The sequence below is a fragment of the Vicia villosa genome, linkage group LG2, assembly GCF_029867415.1.
Source record: "Vicia villosa cultivar HV-30 ecotype Madison, WI linkage group LG2, Vvil1.0, whole genome shotgun sequence".
Lineage (NCBI taxonomy): Eukaryota > Viridiplantae > Streptophyta > Magnoliopsida > Fabales > Fabaceae > Vicia > Vicia villosa.
In genome coordinates, this window is record NC_081181.1 from 23,436,160 (window position 1) to 23,462,755 (window position 26,596).

Genomic DNA, 26,596 nt, shown 5'->3' on the forward strand with positions numbered 1-26,596 from the left:
ACTCCGATTACAATGCACAAGCCTACATTATATACTATTACAAAGTTAACCGTCGACGATTGTTCAATCTTAAAGATTTGACATGTATCCCATTACTTAGACCTTCATGCTTTAACTTGCTTCCACGCATCTTTAAGGATACAACTATTGAGAAACCACAATTATCATGCTGATAATTATTGTTTGATATCTTCTTCAAACTTTCCAAATGACTTCAAGAACACCTCTAACACTTGTCGAAACATCTCTTCACTTAACTCACTGTTAAACAGAAAATATACTAAGTCCTAGATAGTTAGTGATCTTGTCGAACCTAACCATCATGTCGAAAATTCTTTTTTGAGATTTTGGACATGTTTTGAAGAGGGAGTGATCCTATTCTTGTGGCCATGTTCTTGAGATTCTTCCAACTCATGTTCATCAGGCTTCGTCGAACGCTTTTGGTTAACGTGGTTGATAAGTCGAAGCCTTGTCAGTCGAGTCTTCATAACACTTAGCATTTTTTAACTAGCTATCAGCACTATTCGTTGACTTTCCTCCCGCTAGAATTCTTGTGATCCTATTCTTGTGGCCATGTTCTTGAGATTCTTCCAACTCATGTTCATCAGGCTTCGTCGAACGCTTTTGGTTAACGTGGTTGATAAGTCGAAGCCTTGTCAGTCGAGTCTTCATAACACTTAGCATTTTTTAACTAGCTATCAGCACTATTCGTTGACTTTCCTCCCGCTAGAATTCTTGTGATCCTATTCTTGTGGCCATGTTCTTGAGATTCTTCCAACTCATGTTCATCAGGCTTCGTCGAACGCTTTTGGTTAACGTGGTTGATAAGTCGAAGCCTTGTCTGTCGAGTCTTCATAACACTTAGCATTTTTTAACTAGCTATCAGCACTATTCGTTGACTTTCCTCCCGCTAGAATTCCCAGACTAACAATAGTGCACAATGAAGTTAAGTTAAGATAATTTATGTATTTACCTGTACAAAATCTCATCAAGTAATACATTTATGGTTTTGTTTTAGCAATAACGATTTTAAATAATGTTTCAGCTGACACGGGAAGTTAGTATTCATTTCTCGTGAATTATGGGTGGAATGTCTATGTAAATTCTGGTGTTGATGGTGAAATTTGTATGAAATCAACATGTTACATGTTTGTTGTTACGATATATCTCACTGAATTTGGCCTACTCGAGGTAATTAAGAGGGTTTTTTCTTAACTTGCATGTTCATTTGGTTTTAATTTAATAGTATTTAATTATTTTCTTAGTTTAGAATAATTTAGGAAATATCATTTTATGGCTCTGCTAGGGCATGAACTGAGAAAGACGACGAGTATGCATCGAAAGTCAACAGATGTGTTAGATTTACATGAGAGGAGTACTAAGAAGGTGAAAGAAGGGGAACACTTATTTAGTACATCTTCTTCAAGACCTCTGGATTACACTGATGTAGTAGTATTGCAGCCGGTGGGAGGGGAAGATAAGAAAACCTATCGTGACAAACTGATAGGGACTTCAATGGAGAAAACTGTGGATGATGACGCAGTGGAAGAGGCTAGGGACACTAAGGTAGATAAGGAAGGGGTGGAGGCACGTATGCGGGTTGAGAAGGTAACAATTAGCGGATATGAATGCCCTAATTTCATATTCTCTAAGAAGGAAGATCAACGACTCTATCGACCATGGAGACGGGGATTAATTGTGAAGCTATTGGGGATGAGAATAGGGTTTAACGCTTTGGAGAATAGGTTAAAGCAGATGTGGGTGCGGAAGAGTGTAATCAACATTATTGATCTAAGTAATGACTATTATTTGGTGGTTTTCTCGCATGAGGATGACCAGTATGCTACGCTTATGGATTCACCATGGTTCATATATGACCATTACTTGACAGTTAAAGAATGGTGTCCGAACTTCCATCTAGCAATTGACCCGATCAAGGAAGTAGCGGTGTGGGTGCAAGTATCGGGATTGCTAGTTGAATATTATGATAATGATGCACTGAAGAATTGGTAAGACTGTCAAAGTAGACAGGGCTACATTAGCACAGGAACGTGGAAATTATGCGAGGATATGCGTTCAAGTTGATTTGATGAAGCCCTTGGTGGCTATGTTCACGGTTAAGGGTCGCAAGTATCATGTTGAATATGAAGGCCTACATCTATTAAGTGTGAACTGTGGTAGGTTTGGCCATTACAAGGAAGGTTTCCAAGAGAAGAACTGTGTTACCATGGAGAAGGGTGATTTTCTTGTTGGACGGGAGATGGGAGAACAATTGGAACAAGTTCTACTGGGGGGATGATGATGGATCATGGCGAGTCGTACAAAAGACAAGGCGTAATCAGAAGGTTCCCATGAGGAATATTGTGGCAGTCGGAGAAAACAAAGGCAGTAGCAGAGTTTTGGGCAGCGTGCATGGTACTGTGGCGAATCCGATAGAGGCCAAGAGACAAGGACAACCTGGATTAAATGAGATTACTAAAGTTGGAGGCTCAAGATTTAATGCGTTACAGGGAGAAGGCTCTAAATTTAAGAAGAAGACTTAGGGGACCCAGGACACAGTGATTAGACCATTGGAAGTGGATGGGGTGGATAAAGAAGGTGCGAAGGGGGACAATGTTAAAATTGGGCAACACAAAGAAGGTACAGTTGGTGCAAATAATTTGCAACAACAAAAGATCTGGCCAGGAGAGCAAATATGGTACAAAAGGTGCATGTTAAAAAGGATGTAGCGTTGATTAAACAAGTGCGAGAATAAAAAATGGCGACTCGAAATGGGAAGACCTTCAAGAGGAAATAAATACACAAGTTAAGAAAGGCGTGGATAATCTGAAGGACTTAATGGGGGAGAGTTTTTTTACGAGCTTAACAGAACAAATGAACCGCACGGATGTTAGTGAGGGTATAAAGAGTGGAGCATAAACATTACTACAACCAAAAGTACTTGCGGCCACCTAACTGGGAAAAGATAGCATATCAATAGTCCATCTGGGGGAGGATGCAAAAGGAGGGACCAAAAAGCTCGAGGGAGAATGTACTGTCAATAGCAACACTGACGCAGACGGTTGGGATTCAGATATGAAGGTCGTTGTGGAGACTCCTAATGTCTCCCAATAATTACTTGGGAGGTTATTGTGTTGTACAACAATAGTGTAACAAGTTTCATCTATTTTAATGAGTAAAGAGAGTAAATTCTTTGTGTGGAATTGTCAAGGAGCAGCCCATACAAACTTATAAAGGTATTGTAAGCAATACGTGATGTCGAATAATCCATGTATGCTTTTCATAATGGAAACGTGTTGTGATCCTACGAGATTGGTGCGCATGTTTTAGAGGCTTGGCTATGATGGTTTTAAAGGTAATGTAGTGCAAGTATATGCAGAAGGCATTTCTATAGGCTGGAAAACATAAAGGGTGCATGTTCAGTTGTCTTCCAAACAATTTCATTTCATGCACTTGCGTGTGAACTATCTGAATAGCCCGCATTGGTTTCTTACTGTCGTTTATGCTAGTCCTTTAGCGGATACTCGTAAGAAATTATGGGAGGATTTGAAGGCGATGTCAACTGGTATGACAAAGGCTTGGATAACGATGGGAGATTTCAACGATATCGCTTCAGCTGCAGAAAAGGGAGGAGGTGTTGGTGTGTTAGTTTGGAAGTGGAATATTTTTCACGAAAGAATACACAGTTGTAAATTGATAGATATAGGAGCCTATGGACGAAGTTTACTTTTAGAGGTCCGGTGTATCACGGGGGGCAACGAATTTATGAGCGACTCGATCGAGCATTGTGCAACGATAAATGGAGGCTTCAAATCCCGAACGAGCATGTGAAAGTCCTACCGAGGCTTGATTTTTTTAATCACCATCCGTTGTTGTTATCACCACTGGAAGTGAAGTTTATTCATGCTAGGCCTCGGTTTCGTTTCGAAGCTGCTTGTCTTCTACATCCTTTGTATCGCAAAATGCTAGAGCATAGCTAGCAGACGTAGGATCATGTTATTGACAATTTGAAGAATGTTGCAGCAAGTTGTAAAAGTTGGAAGATGTAAGAATTTAATCAAGTTCTTCGAATACGGAAATCAATAATACATCGTATTAAAGGAGTCCAATCTAAATTACAGAGAAGTCATTTTTCTGTCGCGACACGGATGCTGGAAAGTAGGCTGTGGGAAGAGTTACATGATATTATGGAAAGGGAGGAAGTCATGTGGTTCCAAAGGTCGCGGGCGGCTGGCGATAGAAATACGAAATATTATCACCTAAAAACTATTATGAGAAGACGATGTAACAATATTCTAATGCTCAAGAATGCGGACGGTATATGGATAAAGGATGGAATACAACTGCAAGGTATGGTAAACGACTTCTATAGGGACTTATTTTCGGAGAAGCAAACAATGCGGTCGTGGAGACAAATAGAGATTATTTTCCCTGAGTTAGGAATGAAGGATAAGGAGAATTTAATGGCTCCCATGTCTGATGACAAGAGGCGTAGGGGATCATGGGTAATGGTGTTTACATGTTTGTTTGCGACGTGTGGAAGAATCCGACATTGATAAGCGGGGTGAATCAAATTGATATATGTTTGATACCAAAAGTGAATACGCCTGAATATGTCAAGAAATTTAGGCCAATCTCCCTATGTAATACTATCTATAAAGTTGTTACGAAAGTGATCGTTATGAGGATGAAGCAGTGCATACCGAAGCTTGTGTCCCCATTTCAAACTGTTTTGTACCAGGAAGAAATATTCATGAAAATATTATGGTAGCAAAGTAAATGATGCATTCTATGCACAAAATGACAGGGAAAAAAAAGGAACTTTTGCCATTAAAGTGGATCTTTCTAAAGCCTATAATAAATTAACTTGAGAGTTCATATTGCGGACATTGGTCGAGACTCAGCTGCCAGAAAGTTTGAGAAATATTATCATGCATGCGGTAACTAGTGTAACTAAAAATGTAAAGTGGAATTATGCTAGAGTGGAGTTTTTAAAAACGTAACAGGGAATCCGTCAAGGAGATCCTATATCGCCATACTTGTTCATTTTGTGCATGGATAAGTTATCTCATCTAATTATGCATGCGGTTGAGAATAAAAGGTGGCAATGAGTCAAGGTTGGGAGAGCGGCATTTCGTATATCGCACCTTATGTTTGCCGATGACTTGTTCTTGTGTGATGGATATTTTACGAGAGTTATGTGAAAGGTCTGGAGTGTGCGCGCGAGATTGCTGCTTATTTTGGGATTTACGGAAACACATGATGTTGGTAAATACTTAGGAGCACCTTTTCTTGGTAGAGCACCTAAAAAGACAGATTATCAATTCTTAGTAGAGAAAGTGGAGCAAAAACTGGCAATGTGGAAGACACAACAATTATTGTTTGCGGGACGGGTAACCTTGCCTAAAAGTGTTCTAGAAGCGGTCCTTATATATAGCATGATGGCGACCAAAATAATTCAAACGTGTTTGGCTGCAATTCAAAGGATTCAATGGAACTTTATTTGGGGAAACTCGGAACAAAAATGAAGATGGCATGCAGTTGGGTGGGATACCGTCACTTTGCCAAAGCATATGGGTGGTCTTGGTTTATGGAATCTGAAACATATGAATCAAGCTTGTATTATGAAGTTGGGCTGGAAGGTCATAACTAGAAGCGGAGATTACTATTCTCGAGTCTTGCACGAAAAGTATGGTCGGAATATAGTGAATGTTATGCTACAAAAAGGTTACTGACTCGGCCTTTTGGAAATAATTGGTTGATCTGCAGAAACAACTGAGTGAAGTCGAGAACGGTAGCGCGAGACATCAATCCGAAGCAGATGATTGGCATCAGGATTGGATTCAGTATGGTCTGGTGGTGGCGCAACATGTTCAAATACCAGTGGGGCTCACTGGCTTAAGGGTGAAAGAGTTAGTAATGTCGGACGGTAAGTGGAATTGGGAAATGTTGCAACGTTGGATGCCGTAATGGATTATACAACAAATGGAGGGGAGGCTTCCGCCTCAGTGGGAGGGGTGTGAGCCATCCGCAGATGGAGAGATTCAATGCACGGTATCGAGCATGTATGCCCACATATGTGGTTATGATGATATTAGTGAACAAGCTTATTGGCGGTGCGTGTGGAAGCTTCGGGTTCCAGAACAGATTCGATATGCTACTTGATTATTCATGCATGAAAGAGCTCTCACTAATATAAGAAAGAAACTGATGGGGTTAGGCCATGGAATTGTGATTACTATGGAAATATTGAAGAATCCTTGATTCATATTTTGAGGGATTGTCCACATACATCACATATATGGCTTCAGATGCTTGCTGTGGAAAAAAGGGGATTGTTCTTCATGAAAGATGTGGAGGGGTGGATGCTAGATAATATTAAAAACAAGGAAATATGGAGAGGAGTAGGTTGTTGGCGAGATGTTAGGGCTATAGGTTGCCATTGTGTTTGTAATTGGAGAAATAAAGAGTTACATGAGGAAAATTATGTGCGGCCTTTGGATCTAGCATCGGTGATCACGCGGATTAAGGATGAGTACGATAAAGCGATGGTAGAACACAAAACTGTAATGGAACCAAAACGTGTGCTGCAAATGATAAGGTGGATTCCTTCGATATTATAGTGTGTCAAGTTAAACACGAATGGTGCTTATAAAGAGTGTATTATTAGGGGCAGCCAAGGGGAATGGTTGGGGGGATTAGCTCAATGTATTGGGCGATGCAATATTTTGGAGGCGAAACTGTGGGGGTTTTTGAAGGCATACAATTAGCTAGGCAGATGGGATTCAGAGAGGTTGAAATTAATATAGATTCGGTGATGGCAGTGAATGTGATTAAAACGCGAAAACTAAAGTTATCGTTTGGAGTTCCACTAGTAAAGTAGATTAGATCTTTGATGCATAGGAGTTGGCAGATAGATATTGTGCTTGTTTTTCGAGAGGCAAATTGGTGTGCGGATGCGTTAGCTAATTTGGGAACCACATTGGATGTTTCTATTACTTTGTTTGCGGATTATCCAATAGAGATCAAGGAGATTCATGATGGGTATATTGCGGGTTTTGCTATTCTGAGACTTATTGTAGTGTAATCTCTTTTTTTCGGGCTTAGTCCCCTCTCTATTATAAAAAATTATAAATATGTTGTCAGTGGAAACACCATTGACAACTTAATTTCAAAAACAAAATCTGAAATATTACCTCTGTTTTTTATTATAAGTCGTTTTTGCCATGTTCACAGGTATTAAGAAAAGTAATTATTGTTGTATGAAAAAGAAAAATTATGAAAGACTTTAGTAAATTGTCCTTCATTAATTGAATGGGAAAAACAAATTCAAAGAATTGAAAGAAAGAGAATACTTAAGGGTATAATAGAAAAAAATAGTATTAATGATTTATTAAAATTTTAAAACGACTTATAATTAAACACAATTTTTTTCCAAAATGGCTTAAAATAAAAAACCGAAGAGTATAATTCATGATGTTAATAGTTAGGCAAAAAAATATAGACGGAGATTTGAAATATCATTAAAGACAAATTTCAACAGCATCTCTTATTTCAATATAACTTAATTTACATGTAAATAGTATTATCAGTCTTATATATTAATATTTTAATCTCTTTCTTTCTAAATGGATATTTGTGGAAATTAAGAGGATTGGTGAAATGAAATTTAATATAAATTGACTATACTATTAGAGTTAGCGTTGCAATTCAATATTGGAGTTGACAACGCCATAAATTTGAAATAGTATTTAAAATCGTTGTTACTAAAAACAACACCATAAATTTTTTAAATTATGATTAACTTTGAGAAAGTAAAAATAGCGACAAAAATTTTCTTAATTATTTTCGATGTCATACATAGAAAACAAAGTCACTCATTTAAGAATATATTCCGTGCATGTAATGTTGTATTTTGTTTCCCCCACTTTATTTACCAATTATGATTTTATATTTTATAAAGTATATTTAATATAATCTTTTATTTATTATTTTTCATGAACCTAAAAGAAAACAAAAAGAGTTTGATAGTTGAAAAAATGAGTTATAAGAATCTTTAAAAAAAGTGTCAAACTTTTACCAGGAACATGCAAAGTAAATATGATGAAATTAATTGTTATTGATAGAGGTAAATTCTTATATTAATTTTTGAAAAATTTTATATGTAACTATTGCATCAAATTGTATTTATGTGATATTATTTAAATTTTATAACATGATAATATCTAGACTTAACAACCAATTAATTTTTGTAATATGATTAAAAACATGAGGTGAATTATATTTTGAATTGCAAAGTTTCATTTACAAAGATCCAAGTTTCATTTACAAAGATCCCCATAACACATGGTGCAATAGAAGACGCGTTCTTCTATCTATATGCATTTGACGAAGAAATAGAAAAATAATCTAAATTTTAGAAAAAGAAAGAAATGTTCATATTCTAATTAAAATTTAATCCAAAAAATTATAAGTAAAAAACAAATAAATACAGTCCAGAAGAAAGATTATAAAATACTTAACTATAAAATAATGATAATTTGAAAATAAAAAATAAGAAACTATATATAAAGTATATTACATACTATATCTACTGACATCAATTTCATATCAATTTATTAAATATTTTATTTGTTATTTAATTAAAAATGTAATAATTTCATAAAAATAAACATATATTTCATCAATTAATTAAAAATATAAATATTATTTTAATATTCACATATTAATTAAATATGTTACTAAATAATATATAAAATCTAACATTGTGTTTTTCTTAGGAGAGAATCAAAATTTTGTATGTATTTCTAAAGTATAAATAACATATGGCAATGCTAAACGTATTTGCTTTCAAAATGAATAAACCATGAAAATATGATATATCATAACTTATCAATGGAAATAAAAACTATTTAAGTGTGTCGAACAGTTTGCTGTGCAATTTGTTGTGTCTGCCTTTAGTTAGAAAATATACAATTTATAATAATGTATAATAATGTGTAAAATACATAATTCATGATACCACCTATTTAAATTAATTTCAAAAATATCTCAATTACAATTTATTTGCTATAATTTAATTAAATAGTAGGGAAAATATTCTTATTTTATTTTAGAACCGACTGAGTACACTGAGTTTAAAATATATAATCATAGGTAGTGAGTTAAAATAAAAGTTAATTCAAATATTATACAATTATTTAGGCAAAATATAATTGATGTAAAAGAAAAATTCACTATCCTCACAATTATCCCTACTTGCAATATAAACCTCACCAACATCACGAATATTAATTTCTTCAACATGTTTTTCATTGTTCACTTCTGAAATATTAATTCTTTTATTATTAAATTCATCATTAAGAATATTCATTTCTTCAACATATTTATCATTATTTTCAACATTATTCTCATTTACAACATAACCATCACCAACAACGATATTTTCATTTCTAATTCCAATACATTATACATCTTCTTCATCATCAATAATATTAGTACCTAATTCACCTGCATCCGTAATTTTAGGATTATCTACGTTGTGCTCATATATATATATATATATATATATATATATATATATATATATATATATATATATATATATATATACATATTAATTTTGACACCAATTTAAATTAATAATAATGAACGGATGGGATTTGGTGTCAAAAATAATACTTTGACACCAAATCTTAACCATTGATTTTCATTAATTTTTTTTTTTTTTGGTATTATGGAGGGCCTAAGCCCAGGGAAAAGAAAACTACAAAGCAATAAGTCTAGCAGAAGTAATTCCACTAGAATCTCCATCCACAAGATGGACTAACCAAGGAGGAATATCTCCATAAAAAATGGTGTCTCCTAATAACTTTTTACCCTCATGAGCAAGCAGATTGGCACACTTGTTGGCTTCCCTATAGTTGTGATGAATATCAACTATATCAAATCTGGACATCAAATTCTTGATTTGATTCACCAAGCTTCCAGCAACCATATTCACATTTCCTCCTTTGCTAATACATTCCACAGCTTTGCTAGAATCAGTCTCTACCTCTACTCTTTTGTAACCAAGATCATCAACCAATTTAAGACCAATATATATGCTCCAGATTTCTGCCATAATGGGGCTACACGAACCAACACACTTGGAGAAACCTCCCAACCAAACTCCATAGCTGCTCCTCACAATACCTCCGCACCCGGAGCTGCCATCGTGATCATGAGCACCATCTACATTAAGCTTGACAAAAGACTCCCTTGGTGGCTTCCAATGAACCAGATTAATTTCATGATCCCTATCCATAATAAGCTGCTTACAAGCCATGGCCGTGTTGTAATGTTTCACCTTATCCTCGATAACTTCTCTAGCCATAATAGGGCGCTTGAAGTTGATATCATGCATTTCTTTATTTCTCCAAAACCATAGCGTATGACACCCAATAGCCCACATGTTACACCAATCTGGGATACCATAAGATTTGCTGTGTATGTTCAGCTGAAGCCACTCTTGCCAATTTGCTGTGAAGAAAACATCCTTTATGTTGCTAGGCACTAAATTCTCCTAGAGCCTCCTAATTAAGCTACAATCTCTAAGCACATGCAGCGAGGATTCACTAACAGCTCCACAAAGAGAGCAACCATCTCCTCCAAAACCTGAAGCGCTGATTCGATAGTTAGTTAACAGCCTGTCATGTTTAAGGATCCAAACAAAGCTACGCACTCTTTCCGGAACCCTAAGCCTCCAAATCTCTGCCCAATCCTTACTAACATTCTGCTCACCATTGCTCGAGAGTCTCTTGTACATATGACTTATGGAGCAATTCCCTTCTTCATCTGTTGCAAACACAAGTTTATCCCTGTCACTATTCTCCATAGGAGGAAGAATCGCAGCAATCTTTGATTGAACATTACTAGGCAACCACTCCAACATAGTCCAGTTCCAATCATTGGTATTACTAACTAAATCCTTCAACCTGGCAGAAGTCAAATTAGCAGGAATATGAATATTAGAGTCATTCAGTATCAAACCTTTCTCAATCCAACTATGGCTCCACGGCTTGATAGACCCCCCATTACCTATTCTCCAAATCCCCATGTCCTCCAAATGAGCAGAATTCTTCACAATGGCCTTCCATAAATTGGAATCTGCAGCTCGGGCTTGTAAAGTGCCATTGGAAACATCCACTTTATACTTACTTCTCATAATTTTACACCATAAATCAGCTTCTTCATTTAGGATCTTGCAGCCTAACTTCATTATGCAAGCTTGATTCATAATGCTTAGGTCTCGTAATCCAAGACCTCCTGCACTTTTGGATTTAGTCACAGCATCCCAATTAACTGCATGAAATTTTCTGTTCAAATCTGTATCTCCCCAAATGAAACCTCTCTGAATCTTCTGAATCTCTTGAATGCAAGCCTTCGGAATAGGATTCGTCATCATCGGGTAGGTAGGGATAGCTTCTATAACACTTTTAGCCAGAGTCACTCTCCCGGCGAAGGACAAATTTCTAGCTTTCCAACTTGAGAGTTTATTTGCTACTTGATCAATAACATACTGAAAATCATCTCTTCTAAGAGACTTTCCTTTGAGCGGAATCCCCAGATACTTACCAAAGTTTTGAGTCTCTCGAAAACCTGAAGCAAGCACCAACTGATTTCTAATGCCGCGGGAAACATTATCTGAGAAAAGGATATTAGATTTCTCCTTGCTAATCTCCTGGCTTTAATTAATTTTTTTATATAAAAAATATTTCCAAAAATAGTTAGATTAAATGATCAATTAAAGCCGTTAGATTAATGAAAATCAATGATTAAGATTTGGAGTAACTCTTCTACACTTACTCTTGGAGTAAGAATATCCCTCCTTATATATATATATATATATATATATATATATATATATATATATATATATATATATATATATATATATATATATATATATATATATATATATATATATATATATATATATATATATATATATATATATATATATATATATATACACACACACACACACACACACACAGGATTTCAATACTACATACACCTAACATGGAATATTCATTTCTTCATTACTAAAATCATCATAATTAATATTCATTTCTTCAACATGTTCATCATTAACTCCAACATTATTCTCATCAACAACATAACCATCACCAACAACGATATTTTCACTTCTAAATCGAATACATTATATATCATAAACAATGTCAGTACCTAACTCACTTGCATCCGTAATTTCAGGATTATCTACATTGTGCTCAACATACACACACATACACAAATATATATATATATATATATATATATATATATATATATATATATATATATATATATATATATATGAGGAGGGATATACTTACTCCAAGAGTAAGTTATCAAGACTTACTCCTCATCATGACCATTGATTCTTCTCAATCTAATGGTTAAAATTAATGAGTATTATTTTTCTCTCTCCATATTTAATTACTTATTAATTTTAACCATTAGATTGAAAAGAATCAATGGTCATGATGAGGAGTGAGTGTTATATATATATATATATATATATATATATATATATATATATATATATATATATATAACCTCAAACCCTATAACATATTTGGCAAACTACATCATATCATTATTATTCAAGGGTCTAAGACCACGAGAAAAAACTGAACTTAGGATTCCAAGACCACATACACCTAATGTGGAATATTAATTTCTTCATTATAAAAGTCATCATCAAGAATATTCATTTTTTCAACATGTTCATCATTAACCCCAACATTATTCTCATCGACAACATAACATTATTCTCATCAATAACATAACAATCACCATTAACCCCAGTGTCAAGCTTGTTTTCAAGAGCTTAAGAGAAGGTTGACGACCGCTCCTATTTTAATTTTGCCTAATCCGACAGAACCGTTTGTTGTGTATTGTGATGCTTCATTGATAAGTTTAGGAGGGGTGTTGATGCAGAATTGACAAGTGGTATCTTATGCTTCAAGGCAACTTAAAGTGTATAGGAGGAATTATCCGACACATGACTTAGAGTTGGCTGTTGTTGTGTTTGTGCTGAAACTTTATAGGCATTAATTGTTTGGATCAAGATTTAATGTGTTCATTGATCACAAGAGTTTGAGGCATTTGTTCGATCAGAAAGAGTTGAATATGAGGCGGAGAAGATGGTTGGAATTCTTGAAGTATTATGATTTTGGATTGAATTACCATCCCGGTAAAGCAAATGTTGTGGCCGATGCATTAAGTAGGAAGTTTTTGCATTTGTCGATGTTGATGGTGTAGGAGTTAGAGTTGCTTGAGCAATTTAGAGATATGAGTTTGGTTTGTGAAGAGACTTCTTCTGGAGTTAAACTTGGTATATTGAATCTTACTAGTGGCATTTTTGATGATATTCTAGAAGGTCAGAAATCTGATTTGTTCTTGGTTGATCGATCAACATTGATTAATCAAGGTCGAGGTGGTGATTTTTGGATTAATGATAATGGTATCATGAGATGTCGTGATAGAGTTTGTGTTCCTGATATGTCAGATTTGAAGAAGAGGATTATTGAGGAATGACATTATAGTGGATTGAGTATTCATCCTGTAGCTACTACGGTGTATCAAGATTTGAGGAAATTATTTTGGTGACAAGGTATAAAGAAAGAGATAGCAGAATTTGTGTATTCTTGTTTGATCTGTCAGAAGTCAAAGATTGAACATCAGAAACCGCCTGGTTTGTTGCAACCGTTATCTATTCCTGAATGGAAATGAGATAGCATTTTTATGGATTTTGTGTCTGGTTTACCTAGGACACCGAGTAGCTGTGATGTTGTTCGGGTTATTATGGATAGATTGACAAAATCTTCTTACTTTATTTCGTTGAGGATGGATTTTCCGATGGAGAGGCTTCCAAAGCTGTACATTGAGAGGATTGTAAATTTGCACAATATTCCATCTAGAATTGTGTGTGATAGATATCCGAGGTTTACTTCGAGATTTTGGGAAGGTTTGCAAAGTGCTTTGGGTATTAAGTTGCGTTTGATTTCGATTTATCATCCGCAAACAGATGGTCAGACTGAGAGGATGATTCAATCACTTAAGGATCTTTTAAGAGCTTGTGTACTAGAACAAGGCGGTGTTTGGGATAGTTACTTTTCTTTGATTGAGTTTACTTATAACAACCATTTTTATTCGAGTATTAAAATGGCACTTTTTGAGGCTTTATATGGTAGAATGTGTAGGACGCCTTTGTGTTGGTACGTGTCAGGAGAAAGTTCTATGGTTGAATCTTAGATAGTTCAACAAACTACAAATAAGATTAAGATGATTCAAGAGAATATAAAGGCTTCGCAGAGTCGTCAGAAGATTTATCATGATAGGAGGAGGAAAATACTTGAGTTTGAGGTGGGAGATCATGTGTTTCTTAGATTTACTCCGGTAATTGGTGTTGGTCGAGCATTGAAGTCGCGTAAGTTGAAGCCGTATTTTATTGGTCCTCATGAGATTTTGAAGATAGTAGGTGAAGTGACTTATCAAATAGATATGCCATCGTCTCTTGCTAAACTCCATGATGTGTTCCATGTGTCTCAATTGAGGAGGTACATTACGGATCCTTCTCATGTGATCCAATTAGATGATGTGCAGGTGAGAGATAACCTGACTGTGGAGACGTTACCTATAAGGATAGAGGATGGGAAGTTGAAGCAACTTTGTGGTAAAGAGATTTCCTTGGTGAGAGTATATTGGGGAGGACCGACAGGTGAGAAAGTGACTTAGGAACTTGAGAGTCAGATGAGGGAGTCGTATCCTGAGTTGTTTGTTTGAGGTAATTTTCGAGGACGAAAATATTTTAAGTGGGGGAGAGTTGTAACACCCCGATTTTTATTTATTATTTATTTTATTATTATTTATTTTATTTATTATTATGTGATATAGTAATTAATTAATTGTGTGGTTTTGTGATATATATGTGTTGGGTTATCGAGTGTGAAAATGATAAAATAAGTGATTAGGCCTAATAGTGTGTTAGGAAGATAAAAAGGTGGGGTTAAGGTTTAGTAAACCCATTAAGAATATTAGATAGTAAGGGTTTAACTAAAACAAAAGAAAATAAAAAGTTAGAGAGAGAAGTGAAGAAAAGAGGAGAAAGAAGAGAAAGAGAGGAGAAATGAAAAAAAAAGGAGAAAGAAGAGAAAGAGAGGATAAGGGAAGAAGGAGGTAACCCTAGAGAAGAATTTTATCTAAAGTAAGGGTGGATCTTCATCTTATTATGGGGTATATTGTCGCGTGAAAAAATCGGGATGAGACACCTGATGCCTTCTTTGGGCTCGAGTGCTCAAGAAAATGATTTTTCTTTTTTTGTCACGACCAAACTTTTTATTATTTCCAAAGTAGGAAAAGGAAAAAAGTTGCAATAACCTTAAAAGATATGCAAAGCAAATAACATAAAATTAAAAGCAATGCAAAAGTGGGGGAGAGATTCCGGGTAAGAGGGTTGGTTATACGAAGGGAAGGTATTAACACCCAACGTATCTATAGTACTCTATAGGTTTCTTTGTTATGTTCATTTCTTTCTATGCTATTGAGGAGGTTCTGTTGTGAGATAGGTGGGAAACTAAGTGTTTTGTTTGATTATGCTCGCAAAGATCATCACAATCTTCTGCATACATATCCCTTAGAGGGAATCAGAGCATCTGTAGCTCGGGGTCTACGGGTGCTAAGGTTTGAGTGGTTTGAGGGAGATAGAAGTTTTGCTCGCCAAGGAATAAGACCTTGTGCCTACGTATTCTCAAAGGGATGTTGAGAAAGTCAGAGCAATTGTAGTTCCCACTTATGCTAGTGGAAGCAAAGGATAAGAGACAAATGTCATCTTAATGCTCGATATATCTAATCTATATCATCACATACATCTGTTTGTTTTTGTTTGAAATCTTTTCATTATAAGCCCTGGGTTGTGCCACTTATGGCGCTTAGAATGATAAAGATGTTTTTTTGTTTAGCCAGCCTTGTGGCAAAAACAAGTTTGATTAGCCAGCCTTATGGCAAAAACTTTTGATAAGTCAGCCTTGTGACAAAAAGTTTTGATTAATCAGCCAGCCTTGTGGCAAAAGTTTTGATAAGCCAGCCTTGTGGCAAAAACTTTGATTAATCAGCCAGCCTTGTGGCAAAAGGTTTGATTGATTAGCCAGCCTTGTGGCAAAAAAAGAAGTTGATTGATTGATTGTGATGATATAGAAGAGATACTCCTATCATAGAGATGATATGTGTCTAATCTCCTAGGGTATTTATTTTGGATTATGGGGATGCTTATAAGAAGCCCGTGGGTCCTTGTACGAAGCCCAAGAGGAGGCTATCCGAGGGTCCTTGCATTGTAAGCCCAAGAGGAGGCTATGGGAGGGACAATCGAGGGTCCTTGCATTGTAAGCCCAAGAGGAGGCTATGGGAGGCACAGTCGTTTGTACGAAGCCCAAGAGGAGGCATGGTATAGCTGGTTTGAGCTCTTAGAGCGATTTCACCGGGAAACCATACTCTATGTCCTAACCTAAACTAGGGAGATTCTTTGCACGAAGCCTGATAGGAGGCTATGGGGAACCTAGTGTTGTACTAAGTTGAACAAGTATATATAACATGATCACAAATATGAACAAGTACGAACAAATATGAACAAGTACATGAACAAATATGAACAAGTATGAACAGTTATATATGACAAGGTGTGTGTGTACAATGGAGTTTACGAAGGAAATATACCTGCAAGGATGATCAGTTTATGTACACGGGGCTCGGGACTTATACTCGGGGAGAGGCCCATTGAGTTTATTCATGGCTATGTAAATGTATATTTACAAAAGGGCTTGGGACTTATACCTTAAAGGAGGCCCATGTTTTATTTCATAAAACATGGTTGATTGTTTTGTTAAAAGCGAGGTTTCGTTTGAAAATAGTTGATCGTTTTGTTGACAACTAAGTGATTAGGGTTTGATCACAAAATATTTACAAGTGATTAGGTTTTGAAAAATCAAATGAAAAACAATACTTAAAGTATTAAAAAAACACTTAAAAACATGTCATTTTAAACCTAATAAAAATATATCAAATAAATATTATTTTTGTGATTTTTTTTATATTCATAAAATATATATGTTAAATGAGAAGTGTGTAAAAAATGAAGTTAAAATGAATTGATTTGATTGGTTAATTAATTAAATGAAGTTGTGTAAAAAACCAAAGAAAATAAGTGATAAAAAGAAGGGTTTGGTCCCATAGGGACTTGAACTCGTGACCTTGAGGTCACCAACCAAAACACTTGCCAATTGAGCTGCGCGCGCAGCTTGTAATATACACGCTTCCATTTAATTATATTTAAAAACAAATATTTGAATTTTTCTGAACAAACATGGCGCCAAGAACATACCCTAATTTGATTTTTTGAAAATCTTCAAAACTGAACCAAATTGATCAAGTGAAGAGTCTATCTCACTCGTTTTTTCACGAGGATCATGATGGTATCCTCATAATTCATTTATTTTTTCTCTAAGGTGATCAATTTTGTGATGAACACGAAGAACCCTAATATGACAAATCAATGTGAAATCGTGTATGATTGATGAATTGTGAAATTGATTGAGGGTTAATGATCCATACATATGCAGAAACATGATGGCAAATCAATTTTTCATTTAGGATGCATGTATAATGGAGTTTGAAGTTCAAGAGCACTTACCTTAAAAATGGCAAAACTGAGAATCGAATTCTGCAAATGAGAAGTTCCAGTTGTTGTTTGATGATCTGGACAGCTTCAATGGACCTTATGGAAGGTGTCTGGATGCCTGGAACAATCTGAATTCACCTGAGCAAAGCCATGGAATCCGGTCTGCAGAGCCTTGGAGTATGAATCGAATTTGAAGATTCTGAGGTTACAGGTCATATGTGAGTGTTTGGATAGTTCATATGTGATATATATAAGGTGTTGGAAGTGTTAGTTTCGACAGAATTGAGCTAGTATGGAAATTGGCATGATAAGGTTCATTTCATGTTCATATGGAGGTTGAAATGTAATTCTGAGTTTTGGGTGTTTTGGTGGGGTTTTAATGGTTCAAACAACTTCCATATGATATTTAGGAAGTGTTAGAAGCAACACTTTGTTCAGAAATTTCAAGAGATGGAAATTGCAATTCTTCCTCTTTGAAACTCATGAAACTTGCATTCTAAGAAAGAAAGAGAAAACCTATAATTTGTGAGGTTTTGGTGTGCTTTTGAATGAGGAAATGACCTCTATTTATAGGCCAAGGATTCTGAACTCAAGACTATACAAGTTGATCTTAGAATGGTGATTTGGCATTAAGAGATAGAATGGCATCTTTTGCATTAAATGCAAATGGTTAAAATGACTAACCATGGTTAAAATCTTCTATGCTTCTTATCTCTTTCTATTCTGATCACAAACCAGAAATATCTTCCAATTATTGCTTGTTTATGTCATTGCTTGCATCATAAGGTAAAATAGTTCATAACTTTGTGAAAAATGACTTGAAATTTCAAGTGAAATGATCACTAATGGCAAAATTCAAAACCATAGCTATGCTCCAATTTTTTCATGCTCTTGGACATTTTGGAAAGCTCTTGTTATATACTTCAAAACCTAGTTGAAAGTTTCTTCAAGATCTTTAAGGAAATGGGTGAAAAAGATCCATGAACTTTGAAGAAAATGAGGTTTTAAGTGAATTTTTCAAAAGATACCAACTTTGAAGCTCCATATCTCTTAAATGGTTGATCTTATGGAAAAAATTTATATGTGACAAAGTTGTTCATTGGATCAAAATCTACAACTTTCATGTTGGAAGTTTTTTTCAGTTTGTAGGTGAAATTTTGAGATATTCCCTTCCAGCGTTTGAAAAAAACCATTGAAAACACTTAGAAATTTTTCTAAGTATGAAAAGTCAAACTTTTGAATTTTTGATTCTTGATTGATTTTCTTGATTTTCCTTGATCAAATGACTTCAAATATCATATATTGATGATTTAAAACTTCAAAAGTCATGGTTGACCAAAATTTCCAAAAAGTCAATGGTGATCTTGTACAGTCGACTATTTTAGGTGAATTGCGCTTTTGGAGATTTCAGATGAATCAAGCTATCCTCACCAAATGAATGATATGAATGGATAACATTGAGGTATTAGAGGATCTTGAGCCATGGTTTAAGTTGTGGCACCATGTCTTGATTAACAAGTCAGTTGTTCAGGTGAATTAGGTCAAAAACCCTAATTGTGGACCTGATGAAATTGATGACTGTGGATCAGGAATTGATATACAATTTCCATTGGATATTGTCATAGGGACTATTTGAAGATAATTGAAACCTTTGAGTGATGTCCTGGAGCATTTTAGGGTTTCCCAAATGTGATCCCTGATTTCAGTCCCTGATAGTTCAAAACCCTAGCCTGATGACTTGAAATTTCACTGTTGATCAATCCTTGTGTGGGAGATGTCTTGAGCCAATAAATTAGGTCAAGATGATGCACTTGGGGTCTTGAGGTCATGTACCAAGCCATTAGGTCAAATCCTGAGCAAAAGTCAGGAGTATGCTGTCTTTAGTCAAAACCCTAATTTGGTTGATTCAAAGCCTTTGAGCTTGTTGAAATGAAACTTTGAGGGCCAAATGTTGATAGTTGATGAAGATGGTTCATTTGAGATGAAGGGAGAACAAAACCCTAATTGGTTGTTGCTTGTACTGATGAGTGATTTCTTGATTAAACCCTGCTGAGCACAAGTAGCAAACACAAGCTATGCAATTTGTTAGAGATGCAAATGATGCATATGCAAATGATATGAAGTGGTATCTTAGGTCACAAATTGGGGTATGACAGATGCCCCTATTTAAGTTTCTTCAACCTGAGGTATGAAGATTGAAAATCTTTGTTTTGATAGGGTGGAAGAGACTTAAATATCAAAAGACGCAAATTTTGGACCTAAGATACCAAAATTGCGAATGATGCAAGGATATCTTTGCCGAGGGGATATCAAGAACTGACTCCACTGGGGACAAGAGATCGGGAAGGATGTCTCAATCCGTTTTAGGAAGAGAATCCGTTTTTTTCTTTTCGGGAAAGCAAGTGTATGCTTCACCGGGGAATGATAGCTTTGTAAGAAAAGCTTACCTATCGACATTACCGACTATCAGCACAGTGATAGACTTGTTAAATAATGCGAAGGTGAAGGGTATGAAACTGTATTACCGACTATCAGCACGGTGATAAACTTGACATGGTAAACAAGAGTTTCAAAGGTTCGGTTAATATTACCGACTATCAGCATTGTGATAGACATGATAAAGTAATATAACCAGAACAAAAGGTTACCGACTATCAGCCTCGTGATAGCGGTTTTGAAGACATGATCAATTATCAGCCAAGTGATAAAATGATTCTAGAGACTTTGCTAGGGAAATTACTGGTTATTCAGCCTTGTGAACAGTAATAAAGCCCTGATTGTCACATGGTCTTCATGATTGATTTCCTAGAGAGGAAAAGTCTTTTGAAAGAGACATAAGCTGCTCAGATGATGAGGCTATTGCTTATGGCTCAATTCTTCACGACTCTATTTGGGGAATCGGAATTTGAATCTGGTGAAGACAGGGTTCTATCCATGAATGAATTGGAAAGAAACAGTCAAACAAGACTTTGTACCCAATGAGGGATGAACTCAACTGGGGATTTTCTCCTTCGTTTTAAGAGGAGAAACTAAAGCAACCTCCTTCGTTTTTGCTTATGGGTGACAACCTACTTGGAGAGATGACACGCCCATACCTGTTTCTTTTTGGAGATAGATACATCCTAAACAAGTGATTTTAAAGCAGACATTGAAAAATGCAAGAATACATAAATGATGCAAGTATGTATGAATGATGAATGTCATGAATGTAGCATGCATGCTGACGAAACTGACAGACAAAGAAGTATGTACTGGAGAAGGACCGACGTCGCAATACAACCAGATACTAGGCAAATGTTCTTCAACACGGTGTGGATAACACAGGTGATGAATGGTGCTGCATGCTTTAAACTTCTCTGGGGAAGACAAGCATCCTTTCTTATTGGGATGGAAGAACTTCTTCACTGGGGATAAAAGAACTTCCCTACCGCAAGGGGCGATTGGTTTAGGAATTCTTTCCTGTGATAAGAATACCGTTGTCTCATCATCTCTTTTGAGGAAAAGAACAGTTCTGAAGGATAATCTTTGGTTCATCCTATGGAGATAGCTGTTGATGTTCCTTCTGTTGTTCACAACTCAAAGGAAAGTTTTGCTTTTATTTTGAAAAGAAAGGAAAAGTAAATTCATTTAAAACTTATTTTTTTCTTTTTTTCTTTCAAAAGTGAATAACACAATTAAAGCGTCATTTTGCAAGCTAAAAGAAATTAGAGATTGCAAACAAATGGGCACCAGGCTCAAATTTATTTAATAGGATAGTAATCAGCTAAAGGCATGATTCCATAGAGTATTTATAAAAATTGGAAATGGTAATATGCGGAAAAGGCTACATTGAAAGCAATAACCACTATTCTCCCAAACAACTTTGAGTTCCAACTGTGCTTGTCGCTTTAGATTGGCGATGATTTGATCGGAGATCCTTTGATGAAAAGACTCTTCAGGTGACGAAGTACAGACTGATGCAGTTACTTTGTCATAAATCCTTAATTTTTGCCTAGATTGCCCTTTCAGGTTTTCAATCTACCAGGATGAATTTTTCTGTTTATTGTCTCTAATTTTTGCCTGGACCGCCCTTTCGGGTTTTCGGTCCACCGAGACGCTCATTTTTGCCTAAGTCGCCCTTTGCGGGTTTTCGACTTACCGAGCTGTTCTTTTGTCTTTTTTAGAAAAAATATTTCTTGACTGCATCAGCATTCACAGGATGTGGGAGTTCATCACCATCCATGGTTGCAAGAGTCATGGCGCCGCCAGAAAATATTCTTTTGACAACATACGGGCCTTCGTAATTAGGAGACCATTTGCCCCTAGAATCTGGTTGAAAAGACAAGATCTTTTTAAGCACGAGGTCGCCTTCTTGAAATTCACGAGGTCGAACCTTTTTGTTGAAGGCTTGTTTCATCCTTGCTTGGTATAAGTATCCATGGCATAGAGCAGTCATACGTTTTTCTTCAATTAAGTTCAACTGATCGTATCTGTTTTGACACCATTCAGCCTCTGATAACTTAGTCTCCATGAGGACTCTCATTGATGGGATTTCAACTTCTACGGGGAGCACAACTTCCATGCCGTATACTAGAGAAAAGGGAGTTGCCCCTGTTGAAGTACGCACTGAAGTACGGTACCCATGTAAAGCAAATGGCAGCATTTCGTGCCAGTCTTTGTAAGTGACGACCATTTTCTGGACGATCTTCTTAAATTTCTTGTTAGCAGCTTCAACAACGCCGTTCATTTTTGGTCTATAAGGAGAAGAGTTATGATTCTCAATCTTGAATTCCTCACATAATTCTTTCATCATCTTGTTGTTCAAGTTTGAACCATTGTCAGTAATGATCTTGCTGGGAACACCATATCGGCAAATGATGTTGTTCTTGTTGAACCTCACAACCACTTGTCCTGTAACGTTGGCGTAAGATGCTGCTTCGACCCATTTGGTGAAGTAATCAATAGCCACCAAGATGAAATGATGACCGTTTGAAGCTTTCGGTTCGATCATTCCGATCATGTCGATAGCCCACATGGAAAAAGGCCATGGAGATGAGAGAATGTTGAGTAGAGTAGATGGCACATGGATCTTATCTGCGTAGATCTGGCACTTGTGACACCTCTTCACGTGTTTATAACAGTCAGATTCCATTGTCAACCAATAGTATCCTGCTCTTAAGATTTTCTTGGACATTGCATGCCCATTTGAATGGGTTCCAAAGGACCCTTCATGCATTAACATGTCTGCTTCGTGTCTATCCACACATCTGAGCAAAACCATGTCGAAGTTTCTTTTGTATAACAAATCTCCGTTCAGGAAAAAACTTCCAGAAAGCCTCCTTAGAGTTTTCTTATCTTTGTTTGTTGCCCCAATTGGGTACTCTTGAGTTTGAAGGAAGCGTTTGATGTCGTGGAACCACGGTTTATCATCGATGACTGCTTCAGTTGCAAACACATAGGCGGGCCTTTCAAGGCGCGTAATTCTGACTTTAGGCATATCATTCCGATGATTGACTTTGAACATGGAAGATAGAGTAGCCAAGGCGTCTGCCATTCGATTCTGGTCTCGAGGTATATGATGCAATTCAACCTTGTTGAAGAAAGTCAACAGACGTCTTGCATAATCTCTGTAAGGAATCAAGCCAGGGTGGTAAGTTTCCCACTTGTCTTTGATTTGGTTGATCACAAGGGCTGAATCTCCATAAATGTCTAAGATCTTGATCCTTAAGTCAATGGCTTCTTCGAGACCCATGATACAAGCTTCATATTCTGCGACGTTGTTGGTGCAATTAAATAGTAATCTGGCGGAGAATGGGATATGAGTACCCTAGGGAGTGATGATGACTTCCCCAATTCCATTGCCAAAAGCGTTAACTGCTCCATCGAAAATTAGGCCCCATCTTGATCCAGGATTAGGACCTTCTTCAGGTAACGGTTCGTCACAATCTTTCATCTTCAAGTATATGACATCTTCGTCAGGAAAGTCAAACTTGAGAGATTGATATTCATTAATTGGCTGATGCGCCAAGTGATCGGCGAGAATGCTTCCTTTGACCGCTTTTTGGGCACGGTACTCAATGTCATACTCGGATAATAGCATTTTCCATCGGGCAATCCTTCCTATTAATGCAGGCTTTTCAAAGACATACTTGATCGGATCCATTTTGGAGATTAACCAAGTAGTATTGTTGATCATGTATTGGCGGAGACGTTTTAAAGCCCAAGCCAAAGCACAACATGTTTTTTGAGCATGGAGTAACGAGACTCACAATCGATGAATTTCTTACTCAGGTAATAGATGGCATGCTCCTTCTTACCGGTTTCATCTTGCTGTCCAAGCACACAACCCATGGATTCTTCTAACACGGTAAGGTACATGATTAGTGGTCTTCCTTCAATTGGAGGAATCAATATTGGTGGTTCTAACAGGTATTCCTTGATACTGTCGAACGCTTTCTGGAAATCTTCAGTCCATACAACCCCTTGATCTTTGCGGAGAAGCTTGAAAATTGGCCCACAAGTAGCAGTCATTTGAGAGATAAATCTGGAGATATAGTTTAATCGTCCGAGAAATCCTCTTACTTGCTTTTCAGTTTTTGGTGCAGGCATCTCTTGAATAGCTCTGACTTTGTCGGGATCTACTTCAATACCTCTTTGGCTGACAATGAAACCCAAGAGTTTTCCAGATCTAACCCCAAAAGTACATTTGTTAGGATTCAAGCGAAGCTGATATTTCCTTAGTCGTTGAAACAACTTCAAAAGGTATTCAATATGTTCTTCTTCTGTGCTGGACTTGGCTATCATGTCGTCCACATAAACTTCAATTTCTTTATGCATCATGTCATGAAAGAGAGTAGTCATTGCCCTTTGGTAAGTTGCACCTGCATTCTTTAATCCAAATGGCATCACGTTGTAGCAAAAGGTACCCCATGGGGTGATGAAAGATGTCTTCTCCATGTCTTCGGGAGCCATCTTGATCTGATTATAACCAGAGAACCCGTCCATGAAAGAAAAGACGTTGAACTTAGCGGTGTTATCAACCAGCATGTCAATATGAGGTAATGGAAAGTCATCTTTTGGACTGGCTTTGTTCAAGTCGCGGTAGTCAACACACATTCTGACTTTGCCATCTTTCTTCGGAACTGGCACTATATTGGCCAACCATTGAGGATATTCGGAGGTGACGAGAAAACCTGCATCGAGCTATTTTTGAACTTTCATTTTGATCTTGTTAGCCATATTAGGGTGAGTCCTTCGCAATTTCTGCTTAACTGGCGGACATTCTGGCTTCGATGGCAAGTAATGCTGAACAATATTGGTATCCAACCCAGGCATGTCTTGGTAGGACCAGGCAAACACGTCAACATATTCTTTGAGAAGATCTATCAGCTTACTCTTGATATCAGCATCAAGCAGCGATCCAATGGTCACTTCTTTTTTGTCTTCTTCAGAACCCAAGTTGATTCTTTCTAAAGGCTCTTTGTGAGGCAGAATGGCTCTTTCCTCGTGCTTAAGTAATTGGGAAATCTCGTCCGGGATCTCTTCTTTTTCCTCTTCTTCGGCTTTGAACACAGGAAACTCAAAGTTGGGAGATGGCATAGGGTTATTGCATTCAATGGGTTTATCAATAGTAAATCTGCACATATGATTTATATTTATTTTAGAAAATTTATGAATGCAACAGTGTATGCAGATTTTTTTGAAAAGTTTTTTTTTTTTGGTTTTTTTAGGATTACCATTTCCAGAAAAAAAGCAAAAAAATAAAACACATAATGTAGGGAATTCAAAATGACACTTTATTTATGATTCATTTTTGAAACAAAGCCCTAAACACAAACTCATTTGTCTTGGGCAGGACAAAGAGGGAAACTTTTAAAACCAAACCCTATACACAAAGTTATTTGGGCGGAACAAAACATTTAAAAGCAAAGCCCTATAAAACATCTCTCTGCTTTGGGCCAGGCAGGAGGTCAAAATAACAGCGAGGTGATTACTTTGAGCGGCGAACAACATTCGGAACGTCGACAGCTTTCCAGTAGCAACGAACTCCTCTGTGTATTATGTATTCAAGAAAATTTTTCTCAGAATCTTCTTCAGTGATGACATTGACCGCTGGTCGAGCAGGATTTGAAGGTCCTGGTTTGTCACCCTTGTTCTTTGTAGAGTTGAGACGGTCTCTTTCTACTTCTTGAAGAGCATAAGATGAGTCACAATCTTCAGGATCTTCAGGATGTAATTCCCAATCTTCAGGATGAAGAGACTCATTGTCAGAGACACTTTCCAAGTCAACTGCGAGGCCATCTTCCCCTTCATCTTCAAAAATGGCGTTTATGTAATAATAACCATCTTTAGAGTTGTCAATCTTTGTAGATGCGTTGAAGCTGAAATCTTCAGTAATCTCAGGCTGCTGTGCAAATTGATAGTATTTGTAGGCCTCTTCTGGTTGACTGTTATATTCAAAGGGATCTCCCCATCCAGTTGGTTGGATGTCTTCAATCGAAACCTTTGAACTTTCAGGTGCAGTATATCTCACCATATAATCAAACTTGCCACTTGGTTGTCCCAAGGTGTCCCAGACCTCTGCAGGAATAGGCGGAGTTTCATTATCATTTGTTTTGACTTTGCCTCTAGGTTTCTCTGAAGGAGGATAGAACGGTGCATACGGTTCTTCCTGAGATATGTATCCCGAGTCATTGGGATAACATTTCCATTCTTCTTCAGTATCAAGCAAACCTTCTTTGATGCATTCTTCAATAAGGACATTAACCTCTTGAGGAATTGGGTTAAGGAATCCTCCACTAATGAATGTTTCTTCGATCGGACGAAGGGTTTCATCCTTCTTGGTGCAGTTTGAGAACATCGGTGAACATCCGAGTCCTGCTCTGGTTTCATTGT